General features: G+C 41.5%; 1 long non-coding RNA gene across 1 annotated transcript; it reads right to left on the bottom strand.

Moving 5' to 3' along the window:
• Window positions 1-1,920: 1,920 nt before the first annotated feature.
• Window positions 1,921-16,937, bottom strand: LOC109306103. Its single transcript, XR_002099852.1, has 3 exons — window positions 16,927-16,937; window positions 14,285-14,289; window positions 1,921-2,014 (listed from the first exon to the last, which is right to left on the bottom strand). It is a non-coding gene; the product is annotated as an uncharacterized LOC109306103 (long non-coding RNA).
• Between the last annotated feature and the right edge of the window lie 1,832 nt (window positions 16,938-18,769).

An 18,769-nucleotide genomic window follows, 5' to 3' on the forward strand; every position in this document is an offset into this window, starting at 1 on the left:
GATATGATCCCAGAGATGGATGCTAACTTTGTGGTCATGGTCTCTGAAAATGCATGCCTCCCTCTTTATCTTTTTTTTGGAGGGTGATCCAGAGTATATCAGCCCCAAAGCAGGACAGGGTGTAGGAATTCAGTGTTTTACTCACTGGATATCCCTGCCGACTGCTCCTACAGGTATGCAATATGAGTGCTCACAAGCATTTATGGGAAGATACAAGAATTCCTCTCCAGAATGCGGAAGTATACCTGCTGAAGAAAGTGGAATGCCAGGAAATGACATATAGGCACACTTCTGCCCCAACTAGGAACCTCCCCCCCAAACTTCTCCTCAGGGCTCCTTTGTGGACAGGGCAATGGAGCTGATTACAGGACTGGCCACTAGCCACACAGCACAGCACAGCACAGCACAGCATGAATAATTTGAATGCTAAAGTGTTTGAGCATTCTGATAAGAATCAGAAGAGGTAACTCTCTGTAGGTGAAACATCTCTACTTCCTGAGTATCCTAACCATCAGGCTATCAGACTAAAACATGGGAAGGTGAGAGAGTGGAATAGAATCCAGAATTGCCTAAAACTGCAGTTAAATAGGTGGGGAACTGCCATCTAAGTCAGGGCTAGCTACCTATGGCCCATGGCCAGATTTGGCCTGAGTAGCCATTAGATTTGGCCCATGGAGCTGGTACTTTGATGCGTGCAGTCACCCTCAACAGAGATGCATTATTCAGGAAGCGCATACACCAAGGCCAATGATGAGGTCTGGGGTATAGAAAAACTGGCCCCCTAGCTGGTACTCCAAAACCTATGAATTACATGTATTTGTTTGGCTATTTTTCCTGAATTCTAAGTGTTATCATCCTACCATGCAGAATCACCAGATAGGTGAAAAAAGAGGAGAATTAATAGCTGTACCATCACAGTAGCATACAAGAAGTTGAGATGTATGATGACTGTTCATTTAAAACTCTGGAGAGTCAGATTTTTTTTTTGTTATTGTAAGCACCATTGATAATTTTTTTTCTAGGATTACAAGGCTATAGGGTAGAGTTGTCTCCACAGTTTCAAAGATTCTGCCTGTGCAGAATAATACAAAGTTACATATACAGACCAGCAGCTCAGAAATGCATACATTGAGTAAAAAAAACTCAGAGCCCTGGAAAATTATAATTTTCCATGTTCTTAGCCTTTCCTAAATTTCTTATGTTGAGCTCCTGCTTTAGGTAACATAGATCTTGGGTATTAACTACAGGTATGCATGGAAGCGAACTAATGAGGTCTAGGGTGGTCATTATCCCATTTTGAACCTTAGAAAATATCTGAAAAAGTATTAGTGGGACTACACAAATGCTTCCCTTTGAAAGGTCCTTTGACATCCCACAAATCTGTAACCCCTGTGCTATCCAGTACACTTAGCTGTGTCTGAATTGCAGGCTCATCTGAGAGCACCAGGGGCAGGGGGAAGAGCACTGCAAGATGCCAGAGGACTGGCAGCCCCTGCTGGGCCTCTTTCTAGAAAATACCACTTCTATATTTAATTATAGCATTAAGAAAATGGGACAAAAGCATTCATTTGAACAATCCAATGTGAGGATTAGGACAGTTGTTTTAAACAGAACTGTTCCAGTCAAAATGTATCTATGGTCTCCACAATAACATCCAGTTATCCCCTTGTGCTGATCCAGAGAAATCCTCATATACAGCCACCTATTACATCTGTGGCCAACAAGAGTACTACCTTGATTAGGAGCCACCTGAAAGCAGTGTTGTTGGGGCCAGGGAGTGTTCAGCTAATCAATGAGCCCCTCGACCAGTCACATAACAACCCCACACTTGTGTTTCTGAATAGCAAGAGCTGAACATGACAGATTCAATCCTTTCCCTCATTGCCACCACACATTAGTTTCATTGCCTCAAAGAATAATAGTGGGCACATCTACATGTGCATCAATGCACTGTAATTATGGAGCATTAATTTGAGTACCTGTAATAACATGCACTAACTTAATGCACTGTAATCTGCACGTCTTTTGCATGATGCAGCACACTAATTCTGCTGCACATTAGGATGGCTTTCACTGTGACACACTCACGTGCAATAGAATTAGTGTACTGTGCTTCTAGCATCTTTTGCAGATGTTCCCTCTATCATAGAAAATTAGGGCTGGAAGGGACCTCCAGAGGTCATCTAGTCCAACCCCAGGCTCAAAGCAGGGCCAGCCCCAACTGTATCAACCTAGAAAACAAGGGTGTAGGGTGTAGCCGTGTTGGTCTAAGGGCATAGGCAGACAAGGTTCTTTGCGTGAATCTGATATCTTTTATCAAATCAACTTAAATAGTTGGAAAATAATTATTAAGCAAGCTTTCCAGTTCAAAAACCCTTCTTCAGGCTAAGGAAGTTTCAGCAGTCGGTGTGTGCTCTTCCTGGATGGAATGAAAAATAAATAAGCCAGAAGCTGGTCTGGCATGCATACAAGACAGGTAGTCAGTGAAAATGTAGCTTGAGGAGTCAATGAGTGAGAGACAGGCTGGGGAGCAGGGAGAGAGAGAAGGGGGATGAATAGTGAAGAGATACCTACCGAGTCAGATGCAGGCAGGTTATAATGTGTCATAAATCCAATAACTATATTTAGTCTATGATTTTTACTATCCTGGAGGTTGATAAAGTAGAGTTCATAAGCTTGTCTCTGGGAAGTGTTTTATAAGTTTCCTTTGAGGATCAGGACCGAAAGCTTGGAGAAAGAGTGGTTTTCTTGTGAGAAATGTGCCCCCAAAGGGGGCCTTTGATAGATTTCTGGTGTGTGTTCATTCTGGTGCACAGTTGTTGTTTGGTCTCTCCTACGTATCTTCCATCAGGACATTTGGTGCATTGGATGAGATATATTACATTTCTGGAAGTGCAGATGTAAGATCCGGGAATGCTGATGACTCTGTTGTAGGGTGTAGTAATTGTGGGGAGTAGTAGAAATGTTTTGGCAGGTTTTGCATTTATTGTCATGGCAAGGTCTGGATCCTTTTGGTGTGTTCTGAGCTTGAGGAAGTTTTCTTCTGGTGATGAGGTTAACGATGTTCGGTGCTTGTTTGAAGGCTAGGATGGGTGGCTCTGGGAAGATCTTTTTAAGCAATAGGGTCTCTTTCTAGTATGGGTTGCAATTGTTTGAGGATTTTCCATACAGGTTCGAGGGAGGGGTGATATGGCATAACCAGTGGTGTGCGATTTGTACAGGGTTTTCTTCTGTACTGCAGCAGTTCTTTATGTGTTATCCAGGTGGCTCTTTTAAACATGCAATCTATCTCTCTGGAGGAGTGTCTTTGTTGGGTGAAAGCCTTTTTAAGATTGGTGAGGTGGCAATCCTGGGTGTTCTCTTCAGTGCAAATTTCAGCTCCCTAACCATTTTTGTTGCCCTCTGCTGGATTCTCTCCAATTTATTCATGCCCTTTCTGATTTTCCCAGGGACTGAAGTGATGCTGACTGGTCTCTAGTTTCCTGTAATTTCCTGGATCCTCCTTCTCTTTCTAAAAGATGGGCACTATATTTGCCCTTTTCCAATCATCCAGGACCTCCCCCAGTTGCCATGAGCCATCAAAGGTAATGGCCAGAAGCTCTACAATCACATCAGCAAACTTCCTGGGCACCGTTAGATGCATTACATTTGACCCCATGTACTTGCACACATCCAGCTTTTCTAAATAATCCCTAACCTGTTCTTTTCCCACTGTTGGCTGCTTACCTTCTCCCCAAACTGTGCTGCCCAGTGCAGTAGCCTAAGAGCTGACCTTGCCTGTGAAGACCGAGGTAAAAAAAGGCATCAAATACTTTAGCCTTTTCCACATCATCTGTCCCTAGGTTGCCTCCCCCATTCAGTAAGAGATTCACACTTTCCCTGATCTTCCTCTTGCTGCTGACATACATGGAGAAACCCTTGTTGTTACTCTTTATGATCCTTGCCAGCTGCAACTCCAGTTGCACTTTGTCCTTCCTGATTTCATCTCTCTATGCCTGAACCATATTCTTATAGTCCTCCCTAGTCATGTTCAAGTTTCCACTTCTTGTAAGCTTTGTGTTTTAGGTCATTGAAGAGTTCCTTGTTAAGTCAAGCTCAGCTGTAACTGAATTCCAACTAGCTACACGTTTCAATGATAATAAGTCCTTTTTTAGATACATGGGGTGCCAGAGGAAAAGCAAGAGCAACATTGGACCCCTGATAAACCAGAAGGGACAACTGACAAGCAACGCCCAGGAAAAAGCCAACCTACTAAATGGGTACTTTTCATTGGTTTTCCATCAGTCCCATTACAGGAGAGCAAGGCCTGGGTGAGGGAGATCCCTTGCCCTCCATCAATGCTGACCTCATGAAGGAACACCTTGAGAGGCTGGACACCTTCAAGTCAGCTGGCCCTGACGGTTTACAACCCAGGGTACTCACGGAGATGGCTAGCATCATAGTTCAGCCCCAGCACAGATCTTCAAGAGTTCCTGGTGCTCTGAAGTGCCTGAAGATTGGAAGAAGGCCAATGTGGTGCCTATTTTCAAGAAAGGGAGGAAAGTGGATCCAGCAAACTACAGGCCCATCAGCCTGATCTTTATCCTGGGGAAGATCTTAGAAAAAATCATCAAAGAGGCTATCCGCAATGGACTGGCCATTGGCAACATCCTGAGGGGTAGCCAGCATGGGTTTGTTGCGGGTAAGTCTTGCTTGACCAATCTCATTTCCTTCTATGACCAGGTGACCTATCACCTGAATGAGGGGGAAGAGATTGAAGTTGTATATCTTGACTTCAATAAAGCCTTTGATCTGGTAACCCATGATCACCTCTTGGCAAAACTGGCCAACTGTGGCCTTGGGTCCACCACAATCTGCTGGCTGGGGAATTGGCTCTGTGGCCAGACCCAGAAGCTGGTTGTTGGTGGAAGTCAGTCATCGTGGTGCCATGTGACCAGTGGGGTCCCTCAAGGCTCTGTCCTTGGGACTATATTGTTCAACATCTTCATTAATGATGTGGACATTGGAGTCAGAAGTGGACTGGCCAAGTTTGCCGATGACACCAAACTCTGGGGTAAAGCATCCACACCTGAGGACAGGAGGGTGATCCAGGTAGATCTGGGCAGATTCATGAAATGGGTGGATGAGAACCTGATGGTGTTCAACACTGAAAAATGCAATGTTCTCCACCTTGGGAAGAAAAACCGGCAGCATTCTTATAGGCTCAGCACTGCTATGCTGGCTAGCACTATGGATGAAAGGGACTTGGGGGTCATGATTGACCACAAGATGAACATGAGCCTTCAGTGTAATGCTGAGGTTACTAAAGCAAGCATAACACTGGCTTGCATCCATAGATGCATCTCAAGCAAATCCCGGAACATCATTCTCCCCTTCTATTCGGCTTTGGTGAGGCTGCAGCTGGCGTAATGCATCCAGTTTTGGGCTCCACAATTCAAAAAGGATGTGAAGAAGCTTGAGAGAGTCCAGAGAAGAGCCACATGCATGATCAGAAGTCAGGAAAGCGGATCTTATGAGCAGAGGCTGAGAGCTATGGGACTCTTCAGCCTGGAAAAGCACAGGCTCATGGGCGATAAGTTTTATCAGAGGTGTACACCAGGATCTGGGGGAACAATTGCTCACCAGAGCCCCCAAGGGATGACAAGGTCAAATGGTTATAAACTACTGCAAGACCATTTTAGGCTGAACATAAGGAAGAACTTCTTTACTGTCCGAGCCCCCAAAGTGTGGAATAGATTGCCATTGGAGATGGTTCAAGCACCTACTCTGAACGCCTTCAAGAAAAAATTGGATGCTTATCTCGTTAGGATCCTGTGACCCCAGCTAATTCCTTGCTCCTGGGGCTGGACTCAATGATTTTCTGAGGTCCTTTCCAGCCCTAATGTCTGTAAGATCTTTTTCCACACTTACTAGTCTTTCTGCACATCAGGATGGTTTTTTGCACCCTTAGTAAGCTTTCTTTAAAGTACAATTGGCTTTCCTGGACTCCTTTCCCCTTGACTAGTCTCCCAAGGGATCCTGCCCATCAGTTCCCTTAAGTGAGTTGAAGTCTACTTTTCTGAATCCAAGGTCTATGCTGTACTGTACTCTTTCCGTCCTTTTCTCAGAATCCTGAACTCAATCATTTTTGTGGGGTCCGTGATGGGGCATCTTTTGTTAAGTGTTTGAAAAAGGCCTCATTCACCTGATCTAGTGGTCTATAGTGGATACCCTCTATGACATCACCCTTTTGGCTGTCTGCTCTGACCCTAACCCAGAGACTTTCAACAAACCTGTCTCTAGTTTCATATACTGTTTATTTTGCCTTTTTTCTAAAGTTTACTTAGAGAACACTTACATGCAATTAAGGGTCAATAGAAGTTTTCTTCCTTTGATTTCAATGAGAAAAAGAACCAAGAAAAAGATTTTTAAAACTGCTAGGGAGATTTGGACATCCAGAACCTCTATAAAAATTGGAAAATCTAAGTCAATAGTACAGATCTTATTCCACCTAAGTGGCCATAGATGCTAAAATGTGGTTCTGTTCTATGTTTGTCAAATACCTGAGAATTGTTTAATGCATCAGTCAGTCCAGAGGCTGCTGTGACTGTTGGGGTACCTTAGATGTTGCAAAAACCCTAACTGATTTGCTTTGCTTTATAAAGGATCCTTCAGGCAGAGTGACATGGTGGTGCTTCATCTCCTCTCCAGGTATGGGTGGCTGTTGGCTTGTAGAGAGCTCCTCTTCCCTTTGACAGGTCTTGTTTTTAATCCTGCTGGGCATCCACACTCAAGCAAGCCAAGGTGGGAGCACCAGTTTAGTCACCAACAACCCAACCAGGTTGAACTGGTTTACATGGTACCAGATAAAAGACCAAGAGAAGGCTTGGCTAACATGTGTTTTTATTTTTTTAATACATTGTCATTGTCACACAAAACAGCAAAGATGAAGAGAATCCACCTGCCTTTTCTGTTAACTTTTCAGAGACCCAAGCAGGGTGAAACAAGATTGCATTTAGTTTTCAAAGTCTGCTTATGTGCCTAGTAAGTGGAATGGAATTTAATCCTAAATGTCTAAATGGGAAATATAACAAGTAAATCTAGGGACTTTTCAACATATTTATGAAATACATGCTATCACAGTTTGGTACATACTCTTTTCATTTATGTACGTTTAACAATTTCAGTTGCTAATTTTACTGTAACTTCAGTGCTGGTACCTTTGAGAGCTCATCTACAGTCTCAACAATAAATCACCTTCTGTGCACATGTGGAATGGTTGGAGGCCCAATTGTTAAGACTGAGGATTAGATTCCCACTACACCATTAAGTGAACATCAGGAGGCCCCTTCAAATTTACTAGGTTCCACATTCTTAAAAATCTCCAGCAGGTAACATGCCTGCCAGGGAAACGGACTTATCTAGTTTAAAAAACTAAGGACATTTTTACATGTGCTTTGGAGTGGGCGGGGGAGGGGGTGGCATTTTAATTAGAGAAGCTCTCTCGAGCCCCTCTAATTAAAATTCCTACAGCATCTCGTGTATTCAGTGTCCCACATTTCAAAATGGTGACAGAGTACTTTAAAGCTCATTAGGTAAGCTTTAGTTAAAGCGCCCTTGTCAACACTTTGAAATATGAGGACGATGAATACATGAGATGCTGAAGCACCATGCAGTGTTTTAATCAGAATACATCATAGCACATATAAAAGTGATCTAAGTTTAAAAAAGAGCTTATCTTCACTCAGCCAGAAACTGGAGCAGTAGGCCATGGGCAGTCAGGTCCAGGGCCACTCAAGGATTAAGGTGCCAGTCAGAGTCAGAATCAGTGAGCAGACAGCTGGACTTACCCACATCTTTATGTTGCCACACACATTTAAATATTTTGGCGGGGCATCCCCTAACTGAATCCCACATAATTTTCATATATGGAATTATCCTATAAACAGGAAGCTTTGGTTTTCTCTGATTTATCCTATAAAAAAATCTGATTTTAAAATTTAAAATTTAATGCTTCATTTAAATCACAGAAAAATGTGGATTTGGGGATTAATTTTTTTAAAACTGAAAATTGGGGATTTCTTTTTAATTCAGAGAAAATCAGGATCCCTGCTAAAAAGCTCCAGATTCTTTTGAAACTTGTCCTCAAATTTGATTAAATTATGAGATTGTATTATTTCTCATTATGCAAAAAAAAAAAAAATCCTTTATTTTTAAACATTGTTGGAAAGCTAGATGGTCATATTTTGCTTACTTCACTTTATTCTTTATTACTTTTGCATGGGAAATGCAAAGGACAAATCAGCTCTTTTCCTGGAATCTATACCAATTGCTGGCATACATATAAGAATATAAGTCATCTGGATTATCAAAGCTAAGCAGTGTCCAAAAACTAGTAGAGAATAAATAAAATAAGGGGGGAATGGGAAGTGGGAAAAATCCCACTGTTTTTGTAGATAGAACCTCAATGAGCACCCAACTAGAGCTTATGTAATTTTTAAAAATGTTCTATTTGCTAAAAAAGAAACCCAGTTTATTTGAACCAATAGCATTTTCCAAGAAAATCGGAAAAAGGTTTGTCCAGAAAAAGAGGATTTAAAAAATATATATTTAATAGAATAAAAATATTGTATTTCAATATTTTCCTAAATGGAATATTTCAACTTTTATTTCCAAATGGCATTTTTGGCTTTGGCTCAATGACACCACACTGACTTACAAGGAAATGAGTCTTGCTTCTGTCCATCAGTCTGGCCATTTTTTCTGTCCATCAGTCACTACCATTTTATCCAAAGACTGTGCAAAGTGGGATGGGAAGGAAGAGGCAGGTTCCAAGTGCAAGTACTGCCTTCTAGGGCCATGTCCATTTCACTGAGCCACATTTCCTATCATTTACACCCCTTTTGTCCCCACATCTTTCTCCTTTTCAGAGCCCCATTGGCTAGCTTTAACAGGTGCTTATAGTAGCGCCTTGTTGGTGGCCTGGTGATGATGATACTTTGGTGAAAAGTGGTATACCTGGATACAAACTTCTCTTAATGATGATGTGGATATAGAATCTTGGTCTTCTTCCTGATTAACTTCTACAATACGGGGCAAGAAGATGAAAGGACCTTTATTCTCTGTTGTTTCCAAGTTATATAGAGTTTCATAACTTCCTAAGTTTGTGAAAACAGAAAATAATTCTGATGAAAAATGTTGACTAGCTCTACTGTAAAAGAATTCAATTCACAGGACAAACTCTTAGGATGTGTACCGATGAGCCTGCACATGTGATTTGCAGTGCCTCAAAGCTTTTTGAGGTGCTGGAAACTACATGCAGTGCACATGTACACATCACCATACTGCTAATTATCAGTGCAGTGAGTTTTTCCCCCTGCAGGGAGATCCCAGTGTAAAATAAAAAACAAACAAACATAAAACACCCAATGACAAAAAAACCCTGCCACTAAAATGGTGGTGCTGTCAGAAATGGAAACTTGCCAGCCAGAGCTATGATCTGGCTAACAGGCAGGCTCTGAGCAGCTGGCTCAGCACAGCTGCTGCCCTGGGAGACACTCAGGACCCCAGGTAAGGCTTCTGGGACCAGAAAAGGTGCTGGCCTCAGCCTCCCTTACCCCACCCAGGTCAATTTGCCATGTGCAGCAGGCACAGGCACATCCTGAGACAAAAAGCAGCAGCACAAATACAATGTACTTTGTCCCATGGGAAATGTTTGACCCTGCATGTGTATACTTGTCTGGACTCACCCCTTCTTTCACGTCATGAGATGCATCTTAAAAAATAGTTATAGAAAAGTTATTTTGTTATGGATGGTAGTAAATATTATAATCCTCATATAAGAATTTATATATATATTTTACATAATAAATAACAGTAAGATCTAAATTAATTCATTTTATTTGGATACCTAATCTCCCTACACAGGTTTTTAAACCAATATTATTGTTGTCTTAAATGATGTCATGTTAGAAACCTATTGTTGGAATATTATTCACAGATTTTAACTCATCCAGAATCTTTTACAAAACTTGATCAGTGAATTGAATTTCCTCATAATTCAGATTATTTGATAACACAACTGGATTTTTGCCAAAAAAAAGATTTTCAAGTGGTGTGGAAAAGATCTAGATAAGGCTATAATTTAAGCTAAAATCAAGGCTTAAGTTGATTCTTGCTTTTTAACATAATAATTATGTAGTAAGGGCCAGATTCTAGTGTACATATTAGGTATTAGGGCTGTGCAAAATTTAATTGCCAATTTTTTTCGACCCATTTTGAGGTTGAAACAGCAAAATGAAAATGGAATAGATATAATCTAAACAGACTTGAAACAAAATGAGGCAAGTTGAAACGTTTTGCCTTTTCAACACTGTTTCGATGTTTTGTCCATAGGCTATAATAGGGAAAGACAAAACATCCTATAACTTTGTCATTTCAGGCCTGGTTTGGATGAAACTTACAGACATGGTAGCCCCACTTGAGGGCATGAAGTCTGCCAAGTTTCAAGGAGATAGGTGCAGGGAGTTTGGGGAAACTGTACCCCAAATTGTTGAAAGAAAAATGTGTGTCATGTATGTGTTAAGCCACAGTGGAGTCAAAACTGCAAGCATGCTACCCCCTTCTCAGGCCACAAAGTCTGCTAAGTTTCAAGGAGATAAGTGCAGGGTTTTGAGGGAAACTGTACCTCAATTTGTGGACAAGCTAAACTCATGACATAGATGACACTGTGTGTGTTAAGGTGAAAGCTGGGTGAAAGCTGCAAGCCAGATAGCCCCTTCTGAGGCCACGAAGCCTGCCAGCTGTCAAGGAGATAGGTGCAGGGGGGGTTCTGGGGCCCTGCATCCCTAGCTGCTGACAAGCAAAACTTGTGACATGGGTGCTTCTGCAACTGACTATCTCTGACTTGGGGTAGAAGGAGTACCCAGCTCTGTATTGATTCTTTCCTCTCCTTAGTCTGTTTTGTAGGTGTTAATCCTCATTAACTCATTATCCTCCCTAGCTACTGTGTATTGAGCTGGTCCCTGAATGAACTAGCTAGCACAAGCATCCATGTCACAAGCTTTGCCTGCCAGCTATCTCTTTGAAAGCTGGCAGGCCTCATGGCCTCATCAGGGGCTAGCATGCCTGCAGTTTCAGCCTGCTGTGCCTTAACACACACAGTGTCAGTCATGTCATGAGTTTCGCTTTTCCACAATTTGAGGTACAGTTTTCCTCCAAGTCCCTGCACCTATCTCCTTGAAACTTGGCAGGCTTTGTGGCTAGCATGGCCTAGCATGCCTGCAGTTTTGACCCCACTGTGGCTTAAAACATACACATGACACAAGTTTTACTTTCAAAACTTTGGGGTGCGGTTTCCCTGAAACCTCTGCACCTATCTCCTTGAAACTTGGCAAGCTTCATGCCCTCAAAAGGGCACCATTGTGCCTGGAGCTGTGCAGCCAACAGCAGCAGCATGACGCATGGCAGGGTGATACTGAGGATGGCTGTGTGCTGCCTGGCCACCACCATGCTGCTGCTGCCACCCGGAAGCTGGCCACACAGCTCCAGGCACGGCTCCATGGCAGGAGTGAGAGGTTATGTAGTATGTAGTATGTGGGCATACCGCTTCATGGAAGTCCCGTATTTCACCTGCCAGCCCAGCAGCACATATGTGTCCATCACAATGGTTGCCACCACACTGTTGTTGCCACATCCTGTGCCACTTGCCCACAAAGCTATGCAGGTGGCCATGGGATGGTATTGCAGGGTGTTGTGGCAGAGTTGCTGTAGTGGCCTCTGTGTGTGAACCTTCTATCAGGCCGGCTGGCATGTGTGTGACTCACAGTGGCACCCTTTCCCTCACCCCCTGGCCCTGCTCCTGGGAATGGGCACAGGGGCACAGTCCCCTCCCATGGCTTCTTGATCTATTTCCCCAGTACCTTCCCTTTCCTCCCCCTGCCCTGCCCCTTCCCCCCCCCACAGACTTACCTGCTGGGGTGAGTGCCAGTGTCTGTGTCTGTATGTCTGTGGGTCTGGGGAGCTTTTGTGAGGGGCATCAGGATGACTGTTGAGACTGTGGGGGTAGTGCAGGGCACCAACAGCTTGGGGAGGGTGTGGGAGGCCTTTAATTTTTATCACAGATTTTGGTTTTTTAATCAGAGATTTGCAATTTTTAATCAGGGAATACCAGGATCCCTGTTGATAACTATATTGATTTCCCAGTTAAGATTAAGAGCAAGAGGATCTATGTTCCTTCTCCCATTGTCACCCCATGCAACTAAGATACAGAAATTCAGAAAGAGACATCTATTGAAGTTAGTAACAGTGTTTCTAAAAAACTTCAGTGGCATTATTACATCATCTCTTGTTAGACTGGACCAGATCAGTTCAAAATTCTTTAAAAGATTCTGTCCAGGATACAGACTTTCCCTTTTGCAATGGATTTAACCAACTGAAAATCCACTTAAGACTATGGTGCACTTGGTGCATGTTGGGTAGGATCAAATGGATAGGGTTGTGGTTCTTGCCAGTATTCACAAAAGGGCTAAGAGTTAGACAGACACCCTAAAACAGAAAAACAGTGAGATTCTTTAGGTCTATGCATATTTAAAACACAATGACACAAGGAGGCAAGATCAAATATAATATGTCAAATAAAGTTCTGGTATGAATGTAACTCCAAAGACTTCAACAGGAATTTTTGCACAGAAGAATAAGACCGTGTTCCAAAATTGGTTGGGGAAATTACCTGAGACCGCCCCCCTCTACAAGTTACAGGAATTGAGCAATTACCTTAAGACCAGCTAGAGGTGCAAAATAGTTGTCACATGATAAAAAGCTCCAACCAGCTATAAAATTACACCTTGAAAATATGTATTAACTCTACAGGTGATTGTTATCAGGCTTTAATTTGCATGTGTAGAAGGGTATTCCCTGCAGCTAGAAGCCCAGTTAGCTAACGGGGCCTGAAGAGACAGGGATGCACCTTGCCCTATGTGAAACCCCTGAGCCTTGGGAATTATGGCTGCTATGATTCCCAAGGCTTGGGGGTGCAAGACACCTGCAGCCCAAATGGGGCACTTAGTTCTGGCTGTGCCTCCCATGCAGTCAAAATGGAGGGTGCTTATACACGAGCACAGAGGCTGCTCCAATACACTATAATTATATCATGTTGGAGCAGTCTCAATTAATTACCACACGGCAATTAGCCTCCGCATCCCATGTATCAGCTTTCCCCCACTTCAAAATGGCAGTGGAGGTGCTTAAATTAAAGCCTGTTTGAGATTTAGTTCAGGTGCCCAGCCACCATTTTGAAATGCAGGGATGGTGATACATAAGAATGCTACAGTGCTTTAATTAGAGCAGCTCTGAGAGAAGCTCAAATTAAAGCACTGCCCTTCCCTCCCCCTGAGCACATGTAAAAGTACACATCAAGTGTTGCAACTGACAGGGCTCTGTCCCAGCTCCATGTGACCCCTCAGAAATAGGAGCTTTGAGCTGTATCAGCCTGCTTCTTGCTAAGAAAGTGTGATTTGGTTCTGATGTGTGGTCCCATGTGTGGCATGGCAGGAGGTGCAATTGTTTGGATCATGCCCATTTTCCCAAATGCATCACAAAGTATTGTGGCTAACCTGTGAAAATATAATGGGTTAGGTTGTGGTTATATGATAAAATGCTGAGTTCTCCACTCTACTAATTCTTCCACATTTAACATTAGCATTTTTGAATAAGTAGGACTTAAATACATTTTTAAGCTTCTAATTAAGTTGGTAACAGACTGCCTAAGCAATTACTTTGTGACTGACATGATTCTGTTATGTGTTCTCATTGACCTAAAATCATTAGTACAGCTGTCCAAATTAGACATTAAATTACAGTTTAAAAATCACTAAATATGACTCCATCTTTTTTTCCATTCATGATGATGATTCTTCTGTTTCTCATCATCTTCTTCACCTCACTTGCTTTCTAGTTTTAACAATTGTTTATAGATATTGTCCTTATATTTATACTATTCAAACATCTTTGGTATGGACAGTTGGTCAGCAATAATTTTTTTGTCAATACTTTTATTTTCATAAGAATATCCTATTCATCCCTAATTGAGGTTTAAAAGTTTATTAAAATAAAAAATATCACATACATAAGTGACTACAGGGTGTGTGTGTGTGTATGAATGTAGCTTTAGATATTCATTTAGACAAGGAAATGATGAGATACTGCAAGGGATTGTGTGTTACATAAATACTCTATTCATGTACCTATGCCATCTCCAATGTGACAATGATCTGAAAAAACAAACCAAGGACACTTCAAACACTACTGTTGCTGAAGTGAGATTTTACATAAAACCAGAAACACAGTGGCTAAAGTAACTTTAAAGTAGCTTTCAGCATCTTCAGGATTCATAGTGGATGGATTATCTAACAAGATCTTGGGGCAACCTTTTTTTTCTCACAAAATAAGAGGTGCATGGGTAATTTAGATTTGACTCCAACTAGTCTGGAGGAATAGCTAGTTGAGAATTTTTAAAATTCAGAGGCAATTTAGCTTGAAGTGATTTCAAAGCAAAGGAAGGTGTAATAACAGAAATGAGATAAATAACAGTAGAAAAAGAGAGGGATTCAAAGAGGAACCTTCAGAATACATGGAAAGCTCTATTACGGAGAAGAGATTCTATATAAAAAGGAATATAACTGAGAGATCTGATAGACTTTTAAAAGACACCACATTAAAGGCATAAGAGTAAATTATCCCAATAGAAAGGAAAGACTGGAAATAAAATTAAGGTAAATTAGCCCATAAAGTTCTGTTCATATTCAGTTACATTAGTTCTCATTTTGGAGGTAGTCTTAGGGCCTTGTCCCATGGTAATTTTAGGTAGTTTCTCTAGCTCTTAACCCCTGGATTGGTCACGTGTCAATACTTTCAGTGGCTTAAAGCACTCATACAACTCAAAGTTACACCACTCCAGGGAAGAATTATTTCTGATCCATATAACCTTACTTCTATTCCATTAAGGTGTGGCCATTCCCCACAGCTGTGACACTCAAATTGAAGCTCTCCAGTATCCCAGGATGTAATGGTCCCTCCTGTGTGTATACATATGTATACGTATGTAATGTTAGCAGAAGCAACTGAGGGTGCGATATATGTGACTGCTCCAAACTCCAAGCTAGCACTTAGCCGGTCAACATTTGTACAGCTTACAGCACAAGATATAACAAGGACCACAGTGAAGCATCCTCTACGAATAGATTGGCATATAAGTTTTGAAGATCCATAATGTTCATCCTCAATTCAGAATCAATGCCAAGCATACATATGTGATTATAGACTTTCATAGATTTCATAGACATTAGGGCTGGAAGGGGCCTCAGAAGATCATCGAGTCCAGCCCCCTGCCCAAAGGGCAGGAAGTCAGCTGGGATCATAGGATACCAGCAAGATAAGTATCCAATTTGATCTTGAAGGTGTTCAGTGTAGGTGCTTGAACCACCTCTGATGCCAGGCTGTTATAGCTTGGTCAGGCTTCAATCATCCAGATTTAACAAGATGCTTAAACATGTTCTTAGCTTTAAATAATTCAGCAGGCTAGGGAGTCCCAGGAAAACTTAATTAGAGATGTGATTAAATATATTGCAAACTGAGGTCTAATACATAACATTTAGAAAGGAGTTTAAAATAATGGAAAGGCAGTCAAGAAACAAATTAAAAGAACAAGGGATTGTGAAAAAGCTATGGAACTACATTTTGTGCAGCTTCAACATACTAAAGATACTAAAAATGAAATGTATGGTCTAAGTTAACCTCACATTTATTATGATAAAAGAAGTTCCTAAATGATAGGGGTACAGAAATAAAAAATAAAATATGGGCATTCATCACTTGAAATTTGAGAATGAAATATAATTTATTTCCCAGAAGTACCTTATATTCACTTGACATAAATTTATGTTGGCTATTATATCCCTTTCATCACACTGGTTTTATTACTAGCTAATCTGCCTTTAGAAAGCAAAAATATATACAAATAAATAACAAAACAATGAGTCAGAAAACACATTAAATCTTTGGAGCTTGACCATCTCCAAAAATAAATAAAATAAAACAATAATGACAAGGTTAGTATGCAGTCTTAGTTTCTATGATGAGTGCACAAACATTCAGTGAACGACTTTTTTGTCACTGGATAATGCTTAGGTATGTACCACTGACTGGGTCTAAGCAATTGTGTAAACTAGAAAAATAAGTCCAATGTAAAAGGATTTGAAATGCACAGTTCTGTTCTTTGAATTTATCATAAGAGTTACGTTTTGACCAGTAGAGGAAACCCTGCCAAGGGGAGGGAGAGATTTTTTGGCACACTGCAGTGAATGTGGGAATACATGAAAAAGGAGGATCACTCAAGTAAGATTCATCTGTTACAAATAGCATGTGGATTGACTGAGCATTAAGCAATTCCTCTAAAACTGGAGGTCAATTATATAAAGCAATGTAATCAATTGACAATATGCCAGTAATACTTTAATTATTGTTTAAAAAGCTGGATGTATTTTTTTGGTCTATAATTCTGATGACTAGTATGATGCCATTCTACATTTATTTTTGTTTAGTCTGCTTCTATCTCATTCAAAATGGGAAGAGATGTTAGAGTTGAAAACAATACTGTGTTTACAAATAGGAAAGACAAAAAGCAGTTCTGGTTTCAAAGAAGAAGGTAGATGATCGTTCTGGGCGCATCTGCGTGTGATTTGAATGTTACACCATAAATTCTGGTACAGTTTACACTGAAGTGTACTGCTCCTAGATGCAGCATTTACATGTGTGCTTGGAACTGCTGCATATTGAGCTGGAGCAGCACAGCCCTGGCTGGTCAAGGGCCTGTGGGGTCATCCTGCCAGCTGGGAGCTGTTCCATCCTGGCTCAACATACTGCAGAGGGGCTGCCTGGGGCATGAGGGACCTACAGTGCAGGATTAGCTGGCATGCAGCACCTACACTGTAGCACCGTCATGCCCCAGCCAGCCCCAGTCACTTTATACATGCATTGCAGCTGAGTAAATAACTCCATTGTATTTGACAGTACTATTCTATGGTGGAGTTAATTAGTTAATTTGGGTCTAATAGGGACTCACATGCAGACAGTGGTGCTTTACTGCACAGCTAATTTGTCAGCTCCACAGTAAACTGTCTCATGTAGACACACCCTCTGGACATGTCCAGATGAGCACACACATGAGTTTTCCTAGGGACAACCATCAGCAGCACAAATATGTGCTGCTGCCAGTTGTCCCCGGGGAATGCCTCAGTACATGTGCTCTTGTATGGGGCAAATTGCCCTGGTGGAGTAGGAGAGGCTGCAGTGGTGGTGATCTAGGCATGCAGAGCCTGACCGGCAACCGGTTTTGCTCTGAAGAGTCAGGTTCTGGTTTCAAGTGGCACATGCTGCTACCATGTGCACTGCACCCTTTTTTGGCACCCTTTTTTTCATTATGGAGTTTCCCGGTATCTAAATTTGCCTGCGCAATGCAAATATGCAGTGTGGAGAACCAGATTGTGTGCGTGGGGTGCATTTTGGAGCATTGTGCAGCACCACAAAATGCACATGGGAGCTCACATGAATGTCCCCTCTGAGTACCAGAAAAAAAATTGCAACCATGATTTCTTTTCATAAAGATATTTTCTGTCTACCTTTAAGCATTTCTATACACCCAATTCACAGTATCTGAATACTTCATAAAATCTGTTTCATTGATACTTAAAACAGCTCTGAGAACTAAAATTATTTGGCACCCAATTTATAGCTAGTAAATGGAGATATAGAAAAAACAAGGGCAAAAGCCAGGCTAACAAAGCAAGCAAAAAATGGGACCCAGGCAGAATATATAAGCCTAAGCTGCAAAAAAGCAATTCAGAATACCATCACTCCACTTTCCAAGAACTTCTTTAGACACCTAAATTCATCTGATATCTAAATTTTGGCCCATAAATTTCCTAAAACACTAAATTTAGGCTTCCACCCATACTCTGAGCAATCCAGTTTAAGGAACTAGATGCCATATTCTTACTTAAGTACCAGTACGCTCAAAGATCAGCATTTAGTCCCCAGATTCTATTCCATCTTTAGGCCCATAAGTGAATTTCGGCATCTAAATTCAGTCCTGTTCCACCCTGCTCTCAGTCCCTAAACAAATCTCAGTCCAAAAGGAGCCCTCGTCCTTCTTGCTTTTTTGTAACTCGATCTTAAGGTTAAGACAGATGTGTTACAAAAGTACCTGCTTTAATGAATTTTCAGAACTTGAACAGGGTGGATTAGAACTGCTGCTAAATCTACATAGACACCAAATAGGTAGAGGATGATCTTATAACAGACTATCTGCCTTGAATTCAGTACAAAGCATAGCAGCCATAATCACTTTCATTCAAAAATATGTTGGTGAAAACTGAATACTGAGTCATTCTTTATTCAGCCAAGACTGCAAAAGACTTGGGGTCCAGAAAGAGATCAGGCAGGATCCTGATTCTATAATCTAGGGCACTTAGCTGTGAAAGGAAGTCCTGGGTTCTAGCTGGTGCTTCCTAGGATACTCATAAATTTTATATTAGATGGTGTTTGGATCAAGTAAAAAAAACAGTGACAGTTTCCAAGAGTATCAGGTCCATCTAGGCTTCCTCCCTATAAAATGGCACAGTTTTAAAGTAGTATTTTTTTCATGCAGTCCATTTTCCATTGAATGGTATGATTTAACAATGTGTATCTGTGTATTTCTTTCTAACCCCCCCCAAAACAGTCTTTAGGACTTCAT

This window comes from Crocodylus porosus, unplaced genomic scaffold, assembly GCF_001723895.1.
Source record: "Crocodylus porosus isolate Cpor-Errol unplaced genomic scaffold, CroPor_comp1, whole genome shotgun sequence".
NCBI lineage: Eukaryota > Metazoa > Chordata > Crocodylia > Crocodylidae > Crocodylus > Crocodylus porosus.